A 24812-nucleotide genomic window follows, 5' to 3' on the forward strand; every position below is an offset into this window, starting at 1 on the left:
GATGCAGTTCCTCAAATTTAGGTATTGGAATAAACAGTCAAATATTAACATGACTCTGATTAGGATAACCTGTCACAAAATCCAACCATGATGGAAAGAATTGGTCAGTATTTCCCTTTTATCTCATAAATGTTTGAAATAAAAATATTTTGATGCTGTTTGAATTTCCTGCATGTATATTCGGGACCTTATATTTTCTGTTTCATTGACAATATTTACCAGTTTAGTTTGCATCTCACATCTATGACGTTGGTCAAAAAAAAACCCCTTTGCTGCAGTGCTTAAGTTGTTAAATGACAGCTAATTCTCCCAACACAGAATATGACTCAATTTCTTGCCATCACTTATTCTGGAAGAAAATTACATAGCTCAATATATAAACTTACATAAAATAATGGAAGGAAATTATAAGGAAATAAGAAGCTCACCTTTTAAATGCTGTTAGAAATCTTCACAGGGCCATTCAAATAAAAACAGAGCTCATGGCAGGTATTTAAATGAAATGTACCATTGTCTTTCTAGTAGGTTTGTGTTTCAAAACATCTCCAGGCAGGTTGGTTCCGAGAATCGATATTAGAAATCCTGCCAATTGCCTCAGCAGGCATCTTACAACCATATGAATTTTTATTTGCTTCTGGAAATATCATATGTTTATCTGACTGCTCAAACTGATTATCGAAACTTAAGAGGCCCAGACCTGTGTGCAAAGATGTGACTGAAATTACATATTAAATCTGTGCATGCTATTGGGAGAGGAGAATAAAAATGAACTACCAATACAGACACATATGAAATATTTTCATTCACACTTTGTAAGTATATGGGGATAAAACTATGAATCAAATTGGGCTAAAAGATTTTCACACGCTTCTTTGTCATACCTATCAGATTCAGGAAGGTCACATCTCAGTTTTGCATTTGTTCAGGATGCAGTGACCACTCAGCGTTGTGCAAGCAGTCTTTCAGCCTCTGAACTTTCACTGAAGTCAGCAGAAATCCTACTTCCTTATGTGAAAGCAGAATTAGTGAGAACCATCAGGTGGTTTTTGCTATGTCTTATTTCAAATCCATTACATTCAGCAGAAATTTTATAAGATTAACTTCCTCTCATTATCTGATGTTTGCTGCAAAACTCTTTCTCTTTGGAAGAATTCTTCCTTTTCCTGGCAGAAAAATAAGAACTACAGAGGAATGTGGAAATGACAGGGTTTTATTCCAAGAGGAGGAAACAGAATGCAAAAATATTCACCAGGAGGACTTTCTGGCTCCCTGTGTTCCATTGGTTTATTTTTGAGGATGATGCTCTGAACACCTATCCAGGAAGAAGAGTATTGACAGCACAATGGCAGCAAAAGGACTTACACAAGTAGTATGTATTTTATCATCTGAGAATGCTTCTTCTTCACAAATAAAAGTAGTGGCTGTGCATGTCTGCACAGTGTATCTGTTCCAGAAAGCTGGAGTGAACAAGCGGATCCTTTTCACACTATCAGTGATATGGTGTTTACTAAAAATTAGCTGAACAAGAGCGAAAGGCTAGGATTGTGCCTTAAATACATATATACACTTATATACACACACATCATCCATTAGAAGTAATTACTTATCTAGTTTTTAGGTGCCAGCCACATGTGCTACTCCAGCCTTACACACTGTTTAGAATTTCTATGCAGTTAGCCAGAGAGGAAATTAAAGATTATATCTGAAAAGTAGTTTAAAAGATGAACATAATGTGAATGAAATGAAACATCCATTAAAGATGCTGGGCAAGTTTTACTCTGATTTACAGCAGTGCTGCTGTCATGCCTGCAATGACATTAAACTGGTATAATGAGGAGAGAAATATGACCGAGTGAAACAGTACATTCATTTTGGAAGTAAAATAAAAGTAAGGCTTAGATCCACACAGGGATTTCAGAGCCTAGCCTCAGGGTAAAGTCCAGCCTAAAATCCCCGAGTAATTTAAGGAGCCCCCTAGGTGATCAGTATTAGCAACCTAATGATTCCTAACATGTAGTTGATTGGATGACACAGGATGAGGAAGGCCATATCAAAGATACGTAATAGATCGGGATATATGTGAAATTCTGCCCCTTCCTGAAGCACAGACACTTTCCTTCAGCCCTCAGTTACAAAACTAGGAGAAAATGGAATCCATAAGCCTGATCCATGTCCTGGATTTATTTGCATATTTTTCCCTCGTGATCATGGCTATCTTTTATACAGTAATCTTGCAGAGACATAATTCATCCGGGGAGGCAGACATGCGGGTTCAATACCTTCCTTATAGTAACTGAGTTCAAAGCTTCACCTTCTAGCTGCCTTGGGAGCATATAACCATCAGGCTAATATAGGGACCAGTAATAATGCAATGCAGTACTTAAATGCTGTACAAGCAGAACAAAAGCATTTAGAATCTAGTACAAGTGAAAGCCAGTATATGGGTATGGACAGATGATGAATTAAAAAAAAAAAAGGGAACATGAGTTAAATCATAGATAGTGACTTCTGAACATGGGAAACTAACCACTGGAAAGAGTCGTGTCACAGGAGAGTTTTAAGGAAGTCTCAAAGGACAGCAATAAAGGAATTTTGCTGAAAATGAAGGGCAGGAGAGAGTGAAATCAAAATGCTCCAGAGCTGGGTGGTAGAAGATAGCATGAGGCACTGATTAGAAACTGAGGTTTTTATGTATATGTAATAGATATGCACGTATGTCTGTGCACATCTATACACAGACAGAGCTGAAAGTACAGAATCAAAATTTCATCAAAATCTAAAATAAGAGAACACCAAGATGCTGGAGAAATAAAAATAAAGTGTTATGCCTATACGTGCACACATTTCTGTTTGCAAATGCACACACTTCAGCTGTAGGCTCGAGATATTTATGTCACACCTTCTCCCTTCCCCAGATTGGACAACCTACCCTGAGGTGCTTGTCACTTAAAAGATACATCCACAGGGTAATGCTGGAACTGGACAGGGCTTGGAATTAAGCCCTCTCCCACACACACACCCCTATCCCCTATTATTTGTTTTAGCTTTTCAACTATCTTTTTCTTCATAAGATGGACAGACATCCACATAGGCACACTGTAGAATAAATCTGGAGTTTTGTAACTCTGAAAACAAATCTGTTTTTTGTTGGATTCTGTAGCAATATACTGCCTTAGTAAGAAAATATGGCCTGTAATTGCTTTTGATGAGTGGTTGGAAGACAAAAAACATTTTGTCTCGTAATTTCACAGTCCAACAATCCAACAGTCCCTGACTAACACTGTTCCTAGAATGAGTCTTCCACCTAGTCAGTTACTCACATTTAGGCTCATCATAAGAAAATTAAGGCAAAATTTAAGAATTAATAGTCTGCAGTAAAAAAATTTAGTTAGACAGTACTCAAACTACAGAAATATTTGGGATCCGGTTTAGATTATAAAGGATTTAGGATGAAAAAAAGTATGAATCCAGATTGTCAGTTTTAAGTAACCTGATATGATTATATAAAAATATATTATTCATCTTTGGATGGATAGGCCCTGTAGGTTTTAACCAATAGTTTTGTTTTATTGATTAGTTAGTAGTAGATCAAACACTGATAGCTTGCATTGTATTTAAATTTTTGAGACAACACCACATCATTTTACAACTTGTTGCTCTAAAGTGAATATCCACATAAAAAAAAAAATAGCACTCTTTATTCAACATCTAGCTTTTAGTTAAATTCTGCCTTAGCTAGATAGTTGAATATTCATTGCTAATCTTCCACCAAATTCAACTGACCTTAACAGCAACTGTTATTCATGTCACTGTAGGACAGAACTGAAGGAAAACTAGATTCCTGCAAGATTATCATAAGCCAGTTTGTGAGCAGACACATTATTTTACTGAAAAAAAAAAAAAAAAGAAAAAAATGCACAAAGACAAATTAGTACGTGGCTTAAACGTGTTATTTCAAAGCTTTTTCATCAAAACCTTTTCAAATTCCTGGTTTTGCTTCTCTTGCAGGATGTATTTCTCCCTAGAACATAATATATATTCAAAGATATTTCTCTTTTGTTTTACTATTTAAAAATACATTGACTTTTGAATTAGTGTATTACTGAATTTGATATTCAAAGTTCCCTGTAATGCATGAAAGTGCAATGCATAAAACAAACATGTTTAACTGTTCAAAACACACGCGCATGCATGATTTTCTCTCTTCAGAATACTCCTTTTCCCAAAACTGTTTTCAGTTTAAAATGTTTTTCTTTACCTCCATAAATAATATAGTTGCATTATGCCACAAATTTCAAATGAATTAGCCCCTGAATGTATCATTCCTAATAAAACAATGAAACCATTCCCTATTAAACAAAGTTAACAGTGACTATCAATTTAGACTATATGCCTGACAGTTCAAATACATTTTTGGCCATAAAACAGGTTTGCAAGTCTTAAATGGTTTCACATTTCTCTAAACCATACTAAGAGCATAACATGAATATTTTAAGCAGCTTAGCTTTGATTTAAATATATTTGCTCAGGATATGCTGGCAGCATCCCAAAATGCAGTGTAATACCCTTAAAGCTGGCAATCCCAAACTCAATTTAAGAGAGCAGATAATATGGACTAGCAGCATTAAAGCAAATAAAGTCAATTAACTTTTTTTTTTTCTTAATTTGTTTTCTCTAGCTTGAAATCGCAAAGGATGGATAAAGTTGGGGGATTAATGAAGAAAGAAATTAACGGAAACGGAATATAAAACAAAAAAGGGAACAGAGAAGTCCAGGAGCTATTATTCATTACTCAACTCTTAATAAGTGGTTGCAGTTGTATAGAAATATCCATTTATTTAAAGTAGCCACAGTGCAGAAGGGAAACTCCATCATTGGAATCTCGTAGACATTCACCAGCATGTTATAAGAGAAGCAATATGCTAATTTGAAAGCATTTACTTCCTCTGAAAAATAAATAATGGAAAATATATATCTATTTATGGAAAATAATGTGGTTATTGTAAAAACCCTGCCAAATTATCTGTTCCTGAGATTTCCCTCATACATAAAGACTAATTCAATTCATTGTTAAATGAGTTATGCAGGCTGCTTTCTGTGCATATTGATTGAGATGTTGGCACTTAGGTGTTCCAAGATCAAGATAAGAGTTAAACCACCAAAAATAGTCACAGAAGAGTAGCATATTTTGCAAATGAAAACAAATACTTATATTATGTAGTTACTGCCTGAGCATATTTCATATTTTGCTGACTACATTTCAGCCACCTTAAGAGCATAAAAAAAGTTATTTTCATGTAATGCTCTCTACACATACACTGGAAAAATTCCTTAAAAAGTACTGTTGAAAAATTTGCTAGTAAGTTCCCAGCACTCACTGATCTTATGTTTTAAAAGTAAAATTTGTTTTTAAATATCCATTATATTTCCATTCATATCTAAAAAGTCAACAAAAGAACTCTACCAGCAGAGCATGTTGTATTTCCCAACAATTATGTATCAGGGTTCATAAGAGGTTCATTCTAAAGAACATTTTAGCATATGTGTACCCATATGCTTTGTTTCTAGATCCATCTGCTTTGATTTAATATATATGCTTCAAAATAACATTTATCTTATGAAACAGATACACTAAGTGAAATAGAGCCCACAATACTTGCTTTAAACAACACAGAGTTTTTTTGAACCTGTTTTATTAGTTGAATATACTCTCATAAATTTGGCATGGAAATTGCAGAATCTTTTCTGAAATTAGAAATTGCATTAAGCTTCTAATCAATAATTGTAAAGTTAAGATGTAAACCAAAATTTTTAATAATATTGCTGTGAATATTTGACTTTGATTTGCTTCACAATTCATCTAGCCCTGCAGGGTACACTTTTCTAAGACAAGCCTGTAAACATGTAGGAACATCCTAGAATCACAACAGCCTTGAACTTGGGTAAAAATCAAGTATATGTTTTTCAGATTCTATTTCCCTTAAGAAGCATTATATCATTGTGGTATAAAGCCATAATTGTTTTAGGAATAGTGCGTTTCTCTTCTGTACATACACTTCCAGGGAACGTTTATATATAAAAATGACTGCAGGACTAAATTATGGAAACATACCAACAGCCATTTGTATTAAAGGTTCAGAACAAGGAATAGATACTTCAAAATTACCATCCCAAACACCTTTGCCCTAATAAACTGGATAAACAATTTTGAATAGATATGCTATTTTTTTTCCATAGGGTAGACCACCTGTGAAAGAGATTTAACAGCAAAGGCAGTTTTCAAAACCCTGTGAAATTACCCAACCATTACTGAGACCAGAGAAGCTTGTAAGCAAACAGATCTGGTCACTTTAGCATCCAGCAGAAATATGAATTACATCATATTTAAGAAATGTAAAATCTTTAACTTTTCTGTTGCAAAGTCCCATACACCTATTTAAGAGTCACTGCAAAGTGTTGCCACTTCCCATGAATAGGAATAACAATACCTCAACCCCCTTAAAAATCAAGTCACATTATGCAATCTTTCCTGCTGCTTGATCAGACTCAAAACACTCTTAGTGGCATTCCTGGAACAAAAGATTAACTGACCTATGGTGTTTAGTGAGCCTTGATTTAAGTAGGGAAAATCTAGTCCAAATTTGGAATTCCAGGAGAGAATTATACTGTATGAGAGGAGTGTAACTCAAACTTTATAAAATAACTGAAATGTTCTGGGCCAAATTCTGGATCAAGATGATTGCCCAAGTATACACTAGATATAAATGTTGGCACTTTAGCCCATGAGTTTTGATCTCTAAATGTGTTTTAAACTTTATGTAAAATATATATACAAATGTGCAATATATACGCAGATACTTAATACACTCGTGGTTTGATTAGTTACAAAATAATCTGAGATACAAGATACTGGCTGCTTATTTTTCCTTTAAAAATTTAAATACCCTAAATTACTGCAGAAATAGAAAAGCATAAACAGGAATAGATACTGAGACTTCAGATTACCCTGCAAATCCATATTCTAACTTGCATTAACATTTCCTGACTCTCTAATACAAGGTGAGCAATTAATCCTTCAACACTTATATTCCTTAACGGATGTAAACTTTTCTGTTTACTGCTCTTTATCCAGTTATAAAGTCCCCTGTGAGATGACTGCCTGCCTTTGAGGTTATTTCAGCAACAGAACATGCAAAAATGTGAGGGAAAACTGATCTCCTAGCAGTCAGAGATTCAACATGCCAAGTCTGAGAGAAGAAAAGCTTTAATAATAAAGCAGCAGTAAAATCAGCTACTGTCATATGTACAGTTTTCCTCATCCAAATACCACATCATTGATAAAATAAGGAAGGATGAATGTTAAATGTTAACTTCTATGTGTTCTGTCCTCTCAGAATAACAGTAAGATGGTCTATGGTCCTCAGTATGGCTACACCACCAAGTCCATGCTCAAGCACAAACAGGTGTGGAAAATGCATTCATTGTTCCTGGATTACTCCATCAGGATCTGTCATGTTAAAATACCTTAGGATAATGGCCTCAGTTACAATGAGGTAACGTTATCTCTGCCTAAACCAATTTTTAAAAAAAGTAAATACAAAACCAAAACAAAACAACAATTAAAAGAAAAAAACCAACAAAATTAGTGCTCTCAGTTGAGTGGAGTGGTCCTTGTACCAGATCCCTGTGTGAACTCAGAATGTGGTTCCATTCTTGTCACCTTTACACAAAGATGGAAAATACTACTTTCACTTCAGATTCACTAAAATACCACAAACACAAAAACACTACCTTCTCTTATTTCAAACATAAATAAAATACTCTGTTAGTTCAATTCCCAATGTTTTCATCTGTGAGATGCTCTTATGTGGAATTCAAATAGGGAGGAAGTATTCATGAGCCACGAGTTAGCAAGTTACCTAGCTCAAATCATGGTAATGCTCTACTAAAATGAGGTGATACCTGGTTGTAATATGCATTTTTTCACTTATTCAAGGTCGCAGTGTTTTATACATAAAATGCTCGTGCAACAAACATTGGCTTGATTTACAGGAAATCCATTTCTATTATGATTCCATATGAAAAAAATCCTTGTCTAAATACAAAATATACTTAAAATGCATTCTAAAATGGCAAATTACTGCTTAAAATTTCCATTGTGAGGATTTTGACTTTTAGGATGACAAATTTAAATAACAGTCCTACAGGTTTTTATAAGAACAAAGCCTAATGAAGTTATAAGGTAACAGATATAATATGTCAGTGACAAATACACAATGTTATCCCGTTTCTCTGAAATATATTTATAAATGCATTGAGTTACTTTTCAAAACATTCTAAGTGTAACCTTTCATTGCGTTATAAATCATTAGTTGAAAAGAGGAAGCAAAGGGGGGAAAAAAAAGTGGGTGGGAACAGAGCCAAGATAGTTTATGACCACTTCAGAAAAAAAAAAAAAAAGTAATTGAATCTAGAAGCAGCATTCCAGTTTATCTGTAGCTACATTTTTCTTACCAATCGTCTTCCTATTAAGTATTAAGAATCCTATTAAAATCATTCAATTTGAAATAGAAGTTTCCCTAAGAACCAAAATCATTTTTATCTATTTATATTATTTTAAAATAAAATAAGGAACTGCTAATAAGAAATTATTAGATTATGTGATACTACTTTTACATATTTGTTTCATGGCAGGATCAATGATTTTATATATTCACCATATTTGAAGGACTGATGGACAATTCCTTAGCCAGTGATTTCTGCATTTTAGGCAGCTCATCTGTCACATCCCAAATGATGCACAATTTCATCCCCAAATTACATATTTTTGGTTTTGCTAGAATTTTGTAACCTAGGTCTGGAAATTTGTCTTGTCATTTTAAATTTGCTGAAACACTATTAATACAGATTAGGTATACAAAATAGTCTGTAGGATTTACTGAAACCAGTCCTAAAGACCTTTGGCCCTCACATGTAGTGTTCTTACACAACTCTGGAACAACTATTCTTGAATAGCTTCGTATATGCACAAAAGAATGCCTAATTCTACCTGACTATCCCTTTTAGGGCATCCTTCTTCCACAGCAGCAATATACCCACAAGGAGTTCTTTAGCAACAGTTAATATGTTAATAATTTACCATTCTACTTGACCTGAAGTACCTTTCAAATATTCCCTTAGAGACTAAGAAAACTCTGCAAAGACATTTCTGAACACCTAGAATTATAGGAATACAGTTTAGATTTCTATCATATTCAGAGACAGTGTAATTTATGGTTTCCTGGTAATGACAAATTACCATTCCTGTTCTAGAAGTTTAAGAATTAAAGAATATTTGTGCAGACACTGAAGAAAAGTTATTGTAACCAGATTGCAAAAAGAAAGCAGCAATATTTTGTTTTATTAGAAAACAGACACTTCAGTCATATTGACAGATCCTTCAGAATACTGGCTCCAAACCAAGCTCACAGAATTTCACTGAATAAAGGAAATATTATTACTTTACTATGGATCAGGAAAAAACAAACAAACAAACAAAAAAACACAGAAAAAAACAACAGAGATTCCAGACTTACCCAAATTTGAAAGCCAAAAGTTTCAGAATTTCAAAATCCAAATGTAAGGTCACTACACAAAAACTACAGTTATTGCACAGACCTTATTTTATAAAAATTGGGTTTATACACAGGCAAAAAAAATTTGTTTGTTTGTCTTTTTGACCAGATCTAAAAGGATGTATTGTGAACAGTAAAATGTGCACACTAATTCAGGGGGCAGGGGGAGAAGCAGTGAATGGACAGTATGTATCTATTATTTCCACAAGTAAAAACAGCACTTGGAATTTTTTTAATTTTCTTTTTTCTTATCTATCATTTCATATGGAATCCTATGATTTATCATGACTGCTGTTAAAATGCAATTATAATGTTTTGCAAAATACATGCAGGAATTTTATATCAGTACTGCTAGAAATTGAACATTGTTTTTTTTATTAAGCAGGATTAGGGTGAATTTAAGAATGTTTAGGAAAGTAACACAAAAGTGAGACATCCAGTTCTGAAACATAATGCTTCCAGTTGTAATCCAACAAGATACATCTACAAGAAGTAACATAAAATCCAATTGTAGCACATGATTTACCAGCATTATTTTTAAAAATTTTTAAAAAATATCATTTTTCAGCAGTTACCAGCATCCTAAAAAAATAACCATTTGTGGATTCCTGAGAGCCACTGGCTGTCATTCAGGTATGGTACTCACTTAAATCTGTGGTCTTTTTAAATTAATGTCTTGTTTTAACATTACTGCAATTTCTCTCTTATGTATTGTCTGGTCATTGCCAACATTTATCTGGTTTTTGGAGTAGCACCCAGTCAAACAAACAAGCTCGTGGGAGAGCCATTTCAAGAACAGCTAAATCAGACAGATAACACAAGATTCTTTGGGAGGGCTTCTTGAGATATATTTGTAATGAGTCATTTCATAATTGTGTCATTAGCTTCATATACGGCTGTACTTGTAGTTCTTTTTATTTTCTTTAAAGGAAATATTTCTAGAAAACTGGCACATGAAGAATCTTGGCATATGGATGAAAACTCTTTAACTTCTTTGCACATGTAATGCTTAAAGTACACAAACACAGTGTCCTTAATAAGGCATCAACATCTTCATTACTTTTCCCATGAAGATACTGAAAGATGAAATCATACTGCTTTATTTTGTGGAACCAGTGAGCCAATTGTCCTTCTGGGCTTTGGACTCTCAACAGCCACTGGGCAGCTGTAGGATCATTTTGAATAATAAACTTTCTCCTATAGTGGTAAAGATGAAAGTGAGCTATTGATCTAACAATGGCCAATAGTTCTTTTCTTGTGGCACAGTAATGTTTCTCAGCAGCAGAGTTTGATTATAGCATGAAACTAAGCGCTCTAGTTTCTGTGCTCTTAAAATAGTACTTTTCCAGTCTCTAAATCACTAGTATCAGTGTCCAGAATGAAAGAAATTTTTTTTCTTCCTTTTTTTTTATATAAAAAAGATAAAATTACTCTTACTTCCAAGTTTCCTAGAAACTTTTTCACATTTTTACCCTGGTTGAACACATTCTTCTTTTGAGAGAAGTAATACAAGAAACAGACAACTTGTATACAAACTTGTGTAATTAGAAATACTATCATCCACATCTCTTCATTTCAATAGGCCATAAGCTCCACTGCTGGCACAAACCTCAGACAGGCGAAATTGTCCAGACTCTGTTTAGCGTTTTACCTGGAGATCTCCAATGATAACTTCAAGTTTTTAAAGCAACTCTTTATTCTACATAAATGCTGAAATAACATTCTATAAAGATTGTGATGTTTTCCTAGAGATGTATTTCAAAAAAGAAGATATACTGGCCACTACACTCACCAATATTCTCCTTGACATATTTCTGCAAAAAGACAAATGAGCTATGTTTCCATGACCCTACTCCAAAACTACATTTCAACAACATTTTCTGCTGCAGGGCTGAGTGCCCATCTTTGGCTGAGTATTGCTTTATTGAGTGTTTATTTTTTCCTTGTTCCATTTCTATTCTATATTCTTCCTTGCCATATACCATTTGTTATTTACATCATATTTAACTTTTATTTTTAAATTGCCTTTTCCTCTACAGTATCTAAAGGTTTCCCATTATTTCATCCACATATGAAGACTGTATTATTTGTTTCTTAACCTTCATTAGCTTAAACTCCACTAACAGCATAGTAGCTTGCTGACATCACTTTCTATATTCTCTGACTACACACGTTATAGAGAACATAAGAATGGCCATAAAGTAGCATGGAAAAGAACCATTTTTCCAACCCTGTATCCAACACAGTCCAATAGTCAAAATTTAAGGGAAAGGAAAAGAAAACATGGAAACAGAATAATTCTTACTCTGATTTCTCCTGCTTTCCACATTTACTTATTTAGGGACTCACAGAGCCAGAAGTAGCAACAGTGTCCAGTGGAGACCTTTCTTCCTTAAATGTATGTAATTACTGAGGGAGTGGGAACCAGAACATTCCCTGGCAATGAATTACATAATTTTCTTCTTTAGTGTTCATACTTCTTTTCATTTGTTTTAAACAACCTACCTGAAAACATGCCAGTTCCAATATTCTTTTATAAAAAAAAGTGAATAACCATTCATTAGTCTTTCTGTTTTTCATTATTTTCTAGTTTTGTAGATAGAGTATCTTCAAATAAGAACATAGTTATAGTTTTATCAGTTCTTTTACTAACAAGGTGTTGTAGTAAAAGAAAGTGATGTTTAAATGACCTCTAAAAGAGTTCTACCAACTGTCATTTGCATTTTGAAATTCTTAATAAAATTTCTTGTTATGAAAGATGGGATTACACCTACACTAATTCTGATAAAGAAAAAGGTAAAATACCTGTCTTGAGTCATCTAAGCCCAGTTCAAGGAAAAAGTTATAGTTATGCCTGAAGCCCATTACTTCAGATATTTGTGGCACATTAAGACATTTTTTAAAATGGAACTTAGGCCCATTTGAAAAGTTTTGTCTTACTTGCTTACTGGTTGTATGACTGACAACAATGTTTGCATAAGACAAAAAAAAATGTAAAATATTGCTACTAAAAGAAATATTATTTTAAATATATATATATACTGCAAGCAAGATAATGCTATTAAAAACAAAGGCTAGCACTTTTTATAGAAGTAGTTTAAATATTAGTCCTAGTTGTGAACTAACCTTTGTGTTCAAAAACTCTTGCCTGTGATGTAAATCAACCTAAATGAGTTTCTTAAAAATCTGGTTGTTGAAAGGCAACTAATTTCCAAAGAATACAAAAAATTTAATTAAAAGAAGTCTTTATAAAACATGAGCTAAAGACATTTTTAAAAGCAAAAAAGCACTGTAATCCTCCGCACTTCCAGCTCACTATCACTGCAAATATAAAATATTGTACTTAGGAAAGGGCATTTCAGAACTCATAAGGCATCTGAAAATCTCAGTATACTTATGTCCCTTGCCAGCTCTGGTAGAAAATAATTTTGTATAACAGCACAATAATCTTCACCAACTGCAAAATATTTCATTAACACCTAGGCTAGCCCCTTCCATTTTTCCTCTCAATTTGCTTAGCAATAACAGCTCAACTATCTTTAGGATGATGCCAAAGCCAATATTTTCTGGTTTTCAGTGGTTTTATTTTCTATCAAAGTAGACAAAATGAGTTTCCATGGATTACTTCAGCTTCAGAGCTAAATGAACTCTAAAACATAAACTAATATTTAGTCACTTCCTCCAGCTTCTTGTTTTTAAAAATTGTGGTTCAACAGGACAATTCATGGAAGTAAAATCCCTTCTGGTTTTCCACCTGTTAACCATATTTGTGAAGTTATCCATGTGGGTTAACTTTTGTGGAAATTGTGCCTAATCAGATATGGAAGTAACGAAGATTCTTCTGTCTCCTCAGGAGCTCCCCTAATTGCTCAGCAAAGACCTGTACCCTCATCGTCAGCATACCATGGTTCCTTACAATGGAGGCCCAGAAAATCTCCCTAAAAGTTTGTTGCAGTGCTGTAGTTTTAGGCTACCCAGCCAAGAAGAAATTAAACTGTAGCAGAAATCAACTTTAATATGAACTTTAATATGATCTACTGATTTACTGTACTGCTAGTGGCACCCCATAATATTGGCATAATTACCTCGTCTTGAAACAGTAGCAAAAGTAAGTTGCTATGTGTCTCACACAGAGGCAGATCCACTCTCTAAATGAAGATTTCCCTTACACTAAGAATATTGCTCCATGGCAAACTGAGTTGATGTGTTAACAAGTACCATTTCCACATTCTTAGCAGTTAGGGGAGGGGGGGGGGGGGGGGCGGGTGTTGAATGCATAAGAACACTTATATATCCATAGCTTCATTCACAGAATTTAGTTTTTCTTTCTTAGGAGAGCAATTATCTTTTTTTTTTCCTTCACAAATATGCTTGACTTTGTGTAGTTTTTTGCTGAATTTCATAGCTTCTTTCTTGAATTTTTTTTGTTTTCACGACCATTTTGAAAATATTCATGAAGATCACACCATGTGAGAACAGATTCTGCCACCTTCACAGCTCTTTCCTATCCCATGCTCACACTACTTGTCAGGAAGCAGATGGATAGTCCTTATAAGTCCTTCCATCAAAGACCCCTGATGTACCCTCAGGCAATTCTCCTAGTTTATGTTAAAGACAACTCCATCAAAGGAGACATACTCCCACTTTTTTTTTTTATTTGGGCCACCACCGCAGGAAAATGTATGCTCAAATGGCTGCCAAAAAAATAAGATAAGTAATAAAGGGATTTATCATCAAAAGACCAATAATCTGTTGTTAATATGGATTAATAAAAATATTGCTGATTACTTTTGTAAGTATATAACCAGAGTGGAGTAGACAAAGAGCTTTTAATTTTCTGTCCTTATAACGATCAGATGTGTTCTGGTGAATAAGAAACCAGTAAATAGTGCAACCCCAAAGTAGAAAGGACTTTTTGGAATGGTCTGTGGTAACAGGGGAAAAAAAGGCTTCCAAAAAACATGTATTGCAACTTTCTTACAAACTAGAAGACAGGAGAGTAAAGGAAATCAATGTGAACAGAGCTCCTGTGCCCATAAGACAGTTAGACACAACATTTTTATCCAACTCAAGCATCTTCCCATGAATGAAGAGTGGAAAATGCTCTGAAAAGCAACCCACACTGTTTATATGAGAATATGGTATAGTCTTACCTTAAGTTCCAACAAATGCAATGTTTAATGAATGTTAATGATCACAGAATGATACAAATGCATAGCTAAATTTGAAATCTCCAATGTCTAAACACAAAAGGTCACAAATGGGTAACACTGAAGATGTTGTGACTAGCTAATGTTGATTTGATCTTTAAATGTGATTTTTCATTGTTTAGGTAGGTTTGAAAAGACATTAGGAAATCTAATGTAATGCATTTATGGACACATTTTTCTTAGCCATATCACAGTCATGCAGTAAGTTTCTGCAGGCATATTGAATGTCGTGAATGATAGAGTCTGCCGAGATCTGAAGAGATAAGCCTTAATAACGGTCATATTTTATAATGTTTCCTTCTCAAGGACATCCAAACAAATATATATAGCAGTACTGAAAGGAAGTCACATGTATCTTTCACAAATATCCATTTTCTTCCCTCAGCTGCTTACAGATGAGGCATACATACATACAGTGCTTACCACTTCCCCTGAGCTGACCCTGTGTATGTCTCCTCCAAGGCTAAGAAAAGATCAAATCTGGGCATAAATAGATTATTTAACTACGTTTCTGTCCTTTATGTAAACATTATACTCAATATCAAATAAAAAGCAAAGGGATTTAACTGAGCAAATTCTTAGCTTACAAAAACAAAGCTATACTTCATTTTTAGTATTATTGGATCGTTTTGCCAAGTGCCATCTTTATGTTTGGTTTTGACTGAACAGAAACAAATCTCTTACTATTTGTACAGTTGTATATGGCCTTTGTAGGTAACAGTGCTTTTTTTTTTTCATTAACCCCTCTCAATTCCTTTCTGTGTTGTTTGCTGATCACTGATGGCCTTTAATACACCTTCATTATTATTATTATTCTCAAACCACCTCCACACGGCCTATCAATTTTTTTCAAAAAAATGAAGAGATTAATGTAGTCAGGGATATCTAGGGGCATGTCTAAGTAGTTCAGTGTCTAAAATAGACCAGCATCTCAAGGTATGAAGGCAATAACCAAAAAACTGTTAACCAAAAACCACACTGCTCTGAAAATGAACTGACTCAAAAGTATGGTTCTTACAAATCAGCAAGACACACTCCCTCAGTACTTAAGGTATCTTCTTTTAAAAGGAAGAATTCCACATTTGCTATGAAATTAGCTATGACCAGTCACTGGCCTTATGTTTCCATTTTGCACAGTAATCTCTTCAAATACCAGATTCAGGGAGTGAAATATCAAAAGCTCATTGTTATGTGGACTAGAAAGAAGCATATATGGGTGCCATATAACACCAGAAAGACTAGATTTTTCTAAGCAAGAACATATAAATATTTTTAAATTAATAATTATTAACTGGAAAAGGTAGCTGGTTTAGGGTTCTCTTTCAATTTGAATGAAAAAAATATCCATATGAGTACAGGAATTTTTGTAAGTGTAGTAAGTCATGAAAACTGTAGACATTGTCGAACAGTAAAAATCAGATAAGCAATAATGTTACAAATTAGATTCCCTAAGGTTGAGTCCTGATATTCATCCTTGTTAGGTGGTACAATATGAAGCAAGAATAATGAATTAATATAATACTTGAATGCATGCTGATAATTTCTTAAAGGTTCTATATTAATTTTATGAACAACTTTCAGTTATTGAAATGTGTATAGCAAGCTGAACATAAGTGTTTCAGTTAACAAATATAAACCCAAATATTACTATAATGCAGCATTTTAAAAGCAAATTAATTCCCTTGATTTAGAATACTCTGAATGATTTTAATTTCCCTAATGGACCTTTTTACCTAATTCCTTAATGAATAAGTAACATGGAATTTCTTTTAAAGATTTCCTGCCCTGTAGGATAAATGTTGCTGAATAACAATCAGTTATTGCTTTAGAAAATACTTTTCTCTTACAGAATATGTAATCTTCATGTTCTTTTTTGTTATTCACATATACATCTACACAGCACAACATTTCTGATTGTGTTGCAGTGTTTCATCAGTGAAACAAGTTGTATTGCTGCTACTGGACTTCAGTGGGTATACCCTTTCCATTTAAAAAAAACATTACTTGAAATTATTCTCTATCATGTCCAATTTGTTTGATTGCTAAATATTGTTAATAACAATAAGTAAATGACAAATTTAAGTGTAAAAAAGTGTAGTGCAATTTTAAAAGATAATTGGAAAAAAATTCAAGGAAAAAAAGATTCTGGAATGAGATCCTTAGCTAGTCTCCTTAGCTGTTGAGACAGGACTTTAATTACTTTCTTACATGTTAAAAACAAAACAACAAAAAAGGTGAAAGTCATAAATTTAACCATGGTGAGCTATGAGACTCAGATTTTCTTGTAAAAGTTTCATGTTTGCTAGTGTAATTATTTTTATTATGGACTGTTCAGTAAGTCATATCCTAATTGTATAACTTCTAAATAACAGCATAAATATGAGCTAATTGATACAGCTGATACATGTTTAGCTCCTGAGCTGATTGAAATAGCTGGTATATATTTAGCTCCTGGAGAACAAAAACCCAAATGGATGGCAAGTTCAATTATAAAATAATCCTTCATAAATTTACCCAGATTATCACCTCCTAAGTGTTTATGTGCACCTGAATGAGCATTTTATTAAAAGTGTTTTAAATTCAGTGTCAGTTACCTTATGACAAAAACACTTTAAAGCAATAGCTATTTTTATATTCAGAGAAATGTGACACTTAATTTCAAATATTTTACTGGAGATAGAGAAAGAGCTAAATGTGAAGATGGCAAAGCTGAAGCAGTTCTGCATCTTTTGAAGCAAGCTTGACAAACTTTACTCAATAAACATCTGTAGAGTAAGTATTCAGTTAAATACATATGTCCAGAAACAAGTCTTTATTTACAGGACTGATTATGATTACCTATTGTGAAAACCAGCACCACTCATTTGCTGGTGAGTTTTTAGAAGAATGAATGAACAGTTTCTGTTTCAGCATTTTTTGTATTTTAATATCAGGAAGAAGCTGTTGGGCCATTAGCATTTATCTTTCCTTTTTAAATTCCTACTAGAGAATTTGAGTTCAGTACGTGGTAATAAAACTCAAAACCTGGAGAGAAAAAAAATCCCTACTCAATCCACTTTCACTTCCTCCATATTGCTTATACCATCCAAGGCACGGTTCATCTAACCTAACTTTCGCCATGTAAGAGTTATCCAGTCTAAACCAACCTTGTCTAATCCTTCTGCTTCCTTCAGCCTGTAAATATTGCAGAGGAGGCCTGACTTGGCTTGGACTAGAAGTTTAGTTTTTAGACAGAGATGAGGCCTTCCAGATTTTTTAATTTTTCATGCAGTTCCCAGAAAGTTAGAAAAGCAAAGACTTTCCAAAAAGGACCAGAAAAATAACATTGAAACATACATTCTTCTTTTGGATAGGTAAGTAATCATTTTCCATTTCAACTATTAAAAAACTGTAAGGAAAAAGAGGAAGTGAGGGAAGGGATCCAATGATTAAAGGTGCAAAAGTTAAAAAAAAAAAAAGCATTGTTCTTTCAAAATTATTTTGCCCACCCATAAAACAACATTACTTTTTCCATTCATCCATAAAAATACAGCACAAATCATTTAGTACTTTAAGATTTAGCTACACATATTGAAATCAGATAGAGTGTTTATATAATTAGGAAACATCAGAGACACCCAGTCAAATATTAAAATAGAAGAAAAGAAGAGAAAAAAGCCATCATACATTGAATTAAAAAACTCATCAAGTCTCCTGAACAACAGTTCATGACATCATAGTAAGCAAGCTCTCCCTGGACTCTTCTTCTGTCAGAGTGTTACTGAGTCTAATACAATAATTAGTGACTCTAACAATCAGGGGTTGGTTTTTTTTTTTTGTGCTGAAATATTGACAGACATTTTCAACATAGATCGAGATAACCATTTTATTGAAAAAATTAGGTTTTAAGGAGTTTGAGAGTGGAAATACAAATAAAATGAAATAGATGTTCGGCTAATGCGAATGAATGTATTTCGCCAAATATAAAGATGAAATTCTGTAAGAGCCATAAATGAATTAACCTTCTGATGTGTCAATAACAAAACATTGTTATCTAAGGACTACAGTGTAGCTGTGCTTTAAACTATCCCTACTGTAGACACCAGTCACAATACTAGCAAAGAACCTGTTTTTAGATGCCCCAGGCAGAAACACCTAGAAACAGAAACACTTTAAAAATATATATTCTAAGAATGTGTATTTCATTTGAAAGATACATCAAACAAAGCTACCGAACACATTCCTGGATGATTTACTCTACTTCAATAGCATTTTGGAAAGACTACACCAGAGTAATGTTCAAGGAAATCTGAATCCAGGCTGATCCAAATCATTTGCAAATTTTGAGCCAAGTGTATCTTTGCAGGAAACATAAAACAGTCTTGAGCACCACACCCATGGGTCACTTCTAATTTTCACCCAAAGAGAAAAAAGCTTTGTGGTTTCAGTTCATTAAGAATTACCTTTTAATGAAACTAAGAATACATTTTTGGAACTTCTATTTACTGTTTTACATAGTATTACAATACCATCTAGTTTATCCAAAGCTGGCTGAGCTCCAGTAATTGGAATAATGATCATTACATGTTTGTTCTGTACTCTTTGCATTACTGAAAGCTTTGGCTGTTTAAATTGAAGGCACTATATAAACCTAAGACTATTATTACTGTACAATAAAGAAGCCAAAAGACTCGGGGGGAGGGGAGCACAAAATTATAAGTGTTAATATGGTAGTGGTCTTTGATTCTCCATATTCCAATTCCGATATGACAGCATAATGACATTATGTTATCATATTGTTTAATCTAATCTTCCAACATACATTACAATGTAACATTATAAAAAGCTTATTCGGGAAGGTTTAATTTGCCTTGCAGATTGAGGAGTATGGAAATAAGGCACCTTCTAGTTTCTCTTTTGCATTATCGACAGAACTTCTAGTAATTGTTCCTCTGGAAGAGATTAAAGAGGGTGAAGATTAAAACTCAGAAACAGACAAGGTAAATATATTAATTAGGGGGCAAGGACCTGCTATTATTTGCAATGACTACAAAAGATTTGGGTTATTTTTTTCTAAATCGAGAGGATTTTCTCTTGTATAAAATAAAAAAAAAAATCTCTAATATTTGAATTTAGAAAAATCTCTTTTTCTCTGGTTTCTTATCTCCGGTGACAGAAACCATTTCATTCAGCAACCACATTTAAATGGGAGGTATTACTTGAACTTTGCATCACTTCAAAAGACAAGTACCAGTCAGTAAGAAGCGAATTATACTTCTCAGCATCCAATCTATCGGACAATTGTGTGAAAATCCTTTTACAAGGCTGTTGGTGTTCCAAACACGGTGAAAGGATCTGGGGATATTCCAGAAAGCCCACACGGATGAAAGCTTTCTTAACCTACATTAAATCTTGATAATGCAATAATGAGTCTTTTAAAAGGATAATTCTAATTCCCCTATCTAGTGCAATAAAGACTGTATACAGCTAATCTGCTTTGCCCTTTCAATTAAACTCGTCCAGGACGTTCTATGTAGTTAGCACCCTGAATGAGTCATTAAAATTCTCGTTCTGTAAGAGTTGTGTGCAGCACACCGTTGTTTCTAAATTCCATTAAATCCAAATGGTCTTTATCGCCCCATGACCACTGTGACTTCAATCAGCCAATTTAATTACCTTACAAAATTGTCAGCAGAAGCAGCAAAGAAAAACAGGAAGGGCTGTGACGTTATCAAATTGAAATCTTCCTCTGTGCTGTTTAATCTAGACCAGTCAATAACAATGCTTCTCACCTCCTTGCTGCCTTCCCGAGGCTCTTAACCTTACTCTTCTATCAAAGATTTCTGTTGTTGTTTATAAGACTGATTTTGAACTCTTCTCCGGGAGGATGTTAACACATATTGAAAGCTTCTTGTCCTTGGCAGTAAAATTTTCATGGGCTCTAAATACTGGAATTACCAAGCCACGGACCTCTGAGGGCTCCCACAACAAGTGTTTATTTTGCAGGTTTTCATCGCACTCTTGATCTGAAGGCAGGCTGCCTTCCCCACTAAAACGGGGATACGTACATTTTCTCATTTCTCTCTTAAATACAGACAGAAAGGTTACCTCCTTCCACTAAAAGGGTGTCAGTGCAAAATCCAAAGGAAAGAAAGCTCACGTTCAGGAGAGCTAATGCAGGTCCAGTCTAGGAAAAAACTCTACATGATTACCCAGCAGGTACTTTTCACTTGAACTCTTGTCTCATACCCTTTTGCACAGAGCTAGCTCTCACTGCTGTTCCATGACTTCACTGGTTTTATATGCTACTATGTTAAAATGGTCAACTGAAACCCGAAACCCAGAAACTTGTGGTTCAACACTCTCTGGCAACTGCACAAGCAGTGGACGCAATGAGCTGGCCTCTTCTATGGTTTTGCCACACTCCATCTCATAAAAACAGTTATATGGAGACAAACTCAATCTGTTTGAGCCAAAGGAGTTCAGCTAAGAAGCACGTCAGATGAAACCCGTGCTAAATCTTCACAGAGGAAGTCTTCAGTGTACAGTAATTCCCCTCTCCGGGTTCCCACAATGGGGTCGAGAAAAGTTGTTTTTTTTTCTTCAGCCCCAAAGATTACATGATCATATACAGCTTTGTTTTGTAGTTATTGTTATTATTATTATTTGGAGGGCACCAGGAAAGTGCTAGCTTTGTAAAAGCGTGGTGTGTGCTCTTGTAGGAAAAAAAAAATAAGTCAGTAGTAGGAGATGTTTCTGGTAAGAGTTCAAAACTCTCCCTTCGTTCTTTGAAAAGCGCTCCCATCTCTCTCTTGGCTTTCTTTTGCTTTTAACCTGGAAGAAGACCCCGCCCTGCCCTTAATGTTCATTGTAACCCACAACACTCAGCTCCCTTCCCATCTGCTTGAAGTCAGGCAACTCCAAAGCAACAAAAAGTTGAGACTACAGACACGGCCCTCTACATTTCTTTACCCTTCCTTTTGAATGTGCTAGAGAAAACAAAACTTCTCACAAAGTGGGAAACACTTATCAGGCCAGTGGGCCCCCTGCGGTGGAGGTCTTTAGTCTTTCACCACACTTTCACGAATAATGAGTTACCTGAGAGAATAAGAAAACGCAACGACCAAACTGCTTTCACCTTCCAGTCTCTGGTCTCTCTTCACACCTTTGCTGTGGGAAGACAAATTACTCACGGCAGCAGAGACAATGCCCGAAAGGGGCAATTTAAATAAGGGAGGGTATTTTAGAGTGCTCCAGATTTCAAAGAACTGACATTCATGCCCCGTGTAAGAATAGGTAAGGAAAGAGGGGTTTTAAATAGCCCGGGCTCTTACTGCTTTGGGCAAGGAGAAGGGGCGGGTTTCTAGAAACACAGGTGAGCAGCTACTGATGATTAACAGCTCTTGATGGCTTATTGATTCAGCCTTACAGGGCAAAGTGCTGGGAAATCCCGAGGGAGGTAAAGGCAGAAGCGAGGGGGCCTACAAAAAGGTGGTGGGGCGGAGGCTGAGGCTGGACCCTGGCCGCTTGCCGCGCCCAGCCGTCGGGGGCTGGGCTGGGCTGGATCGGATCGGATCGGATCGGATCGGATAGGATCGGATCGGATCTGATCTGCCGAGCTACCTGGCTTCTGGGGAGCCGCTGCTCTGGATCTGCTCTTACACAGGAGCAGTGAATCGGGAAGCTAGGAAACGTGATCCCCGATAACGGAACGGATCTGGCGGCGGCCACGTGTTTTGGCTTTTGTACGGTGCCAAGTGATAAGGAAAAGGTTTCGATCACACTTAGCGCAGCGGAGAGACAAATACTAGGCTGCTGCTTTTCTCCGTCGTCAAGCTGGGACCTGCCCTTTTTTCCGCAGCAAGGGTTTAGGACTGTTCCCGTTTGAAACCTTCGAGTACCGTGGGCACAAGCCTCACCCTCGGCGTTCCCTGGGCTTGCTTATGGGAAGCTATTCAGAAAAGTCAAGGGAAGGAGCTTGGCCGCATGCCCCTTAATGGGGGGCAAGGTGTCATTTAGAAAGGGCGCCTGGTGTGATGCCCAAATACCACGTTGCCCTACTCCAGCAGCAGCAGGCGGGCGTGCAGATGCCTGAGTGAGCGCCTCTGGGGAGGGAATTACGCCATCGCACCAGCCTCTCCCCGTGTTTGCTCCATAAGGCGCAAGCAAAAATACCCTCCCCGCATCTGACAGATAAGCCAGGCGGCTCGACTTCCCCGTGTGATTGCTAAAAGGTAGCATAAGAGCGAGAAAGAGAGAGAGAAAGGACATGCTGGCTAGTCCCAACAATGAGAGAAGCCGTGGGAAGGACAATGCGAATCCATGGTGGTTAATTTGCACAGGAGGAATGAGGGGGCTGGAGCTCTGGCAGGCTTCAAGCTCTCCCCTGTTGCCATAGCGCTGCTGGCTGAGGAAGAAGAGCGGGGGCTGGCAGGCTGCCTTCTGGAGGGAATCTCCTCAGCTCTCGCTTCTCCTCGGGAAGGACTCCACGGGAAGGCACCGCATCCCGTCCTTCTGGTCGCAAGGACATCCCGAAGGGACAGACAGCATAGGAAACCGGAGGGGGCGGCGGGGAATTCCCCTCTCAGAAATAAGCAAAGCTTTTCCACCGCTCACTCCCTGCCCCTTCCCTCCTCCCCACCAAGCCCCACACAGAGGCAGAGATGTCAGCCTCTGGGGAAGGAGCGGGAGTTCTCTCGCTGTCAGAGACAGAGTCACTCCACACCTGGACTAGGCTAAATCCAGACTCCTTAAAACAGAGACGTGCAACAGGCCCGGCTGAGCAGGGCAAAAGTCTTCCTCGCTCTTTCTTACGTCTAACATTTTCCATACTAAAATAAACCAACCAGCCGCTCCCTACCTACTTCTAAGGCTCAGAGATGGGTTGGCGACAATTCTTTAGAAAGACAAGAAAAAACATGCCGTAGTTCAGAAGCGGACTCATACTTTGCTTCTACAAACAATGGAGTGAGCACGAGCCGTTAACCGACCGTGGGACCAGGAGGCAGTTGGGAAGGGAAGGTAGCCTAGGAAAATCCATGCATGCGCGACCATGTCACCGGGAGCCAGAGTCCCGCTGCACCACCCTTCAGTGTCCGGATTATTTATTATTCTAATCATTATCAAAACGCTGCTCTCCAGGGCTGTCTCTACAGGTACACTGGACTAACGATTCAGAGAGAATCTAATCTAAAGGAGGAAAGCACACCTCTTGCTAATGGTGTGGTTGGAAAGATGTTTGTTTACATAGCCACCCTTGAAAGTAATTCAGACTCCTAGAGACCGACCCTCGGCACCGGTTATGAATCCCGGTTCGTGGAAGGACAGACAGCCGGACAGTGCCAGGTTACAGGCACTGTAGCACTAATTTCACGGCAATGAGTATGGATCAGACTGAATGCAAAATAAACCCCGCAATGATGTACGGACCCGTTTAGCCATGTCCAAAGAAACAAGCATTCCTGAAGACGGTTGCTAAGAGCAACGTGCCTTAAGCACCACCTTTAGACCAGATGGAAGCAGAAAATAAGTACTACTAGGAATTCAGCACACGAGATCAGTAACAGCCTGGTGACTTTTTAATCATTACCCACCTTCCCCTCCACATAAAAGTGTCTGTAGGGGGGAATTTAAACAAAATTAGATACAAACCAAGGCACTACTCCCAGGCGAAGACAAGAGCTGTCAGTGCCCCACAGAAATGGATGTAGCGGCTGCTACAGCTTATCGCGGCCAGGGCGAATGCGGGAGATCCGCGCTCCCTCCCTCCAGCGGTGCTGTCGGTAGGCACAGAGGATGCCGCTTGTCTGGGGAAGCAACTTTCGGCCTGCCCCCTCCGCCGCACCCCGCCGCGGCTCCTCGCCCGCGGGGTATCGCGCTCTGCCTTCGATGGCCGGGCGGCCAGGAGGGCGCGGGGCTCCCGCCGTGGCTGGCCCCGGAGGACCTCCCCGGGCCGCTCAGCCCCCCTCGGACCTGCGGTTAACTTTCGTCTCCGTCCTGCCCTCTCTTA

At 36.7% G+C, this 24812-nt stretch overlaps 1 protein-coding gene across 2 annotated transcripts in view; it reads right to left on the reverse strand.

The window, feature by feature from the left end:
• The window catches only part of GRIK2 (glutamate ionotropic receptor kainate type subunit 2), a 439138-nt gene that overhangs the window by 407677 nt on the left and 6649 nt on the right, over positions 1-24812 (reverse strand). The gene's annotated exons all lie outside the window — the stretch shown is intronic.

Source organism: Nipponia nippon, unplaced genomic scaffold (assembly GCF_047370975.1).
Source record: "Nipponia nippon isolate SJK-2023a ecotype South Korea unplaced genomic scaffold, ASM4737097v1 scaffold_4, whole genome shotgun sequence".
In the NCBI taxonomy this organism is placed as follows: Eukaryota; Metazoa; Chordata; class Aves; order Pelecaniformes; family Threskiornithidae; genus Nipponia; species Nipponia nippon.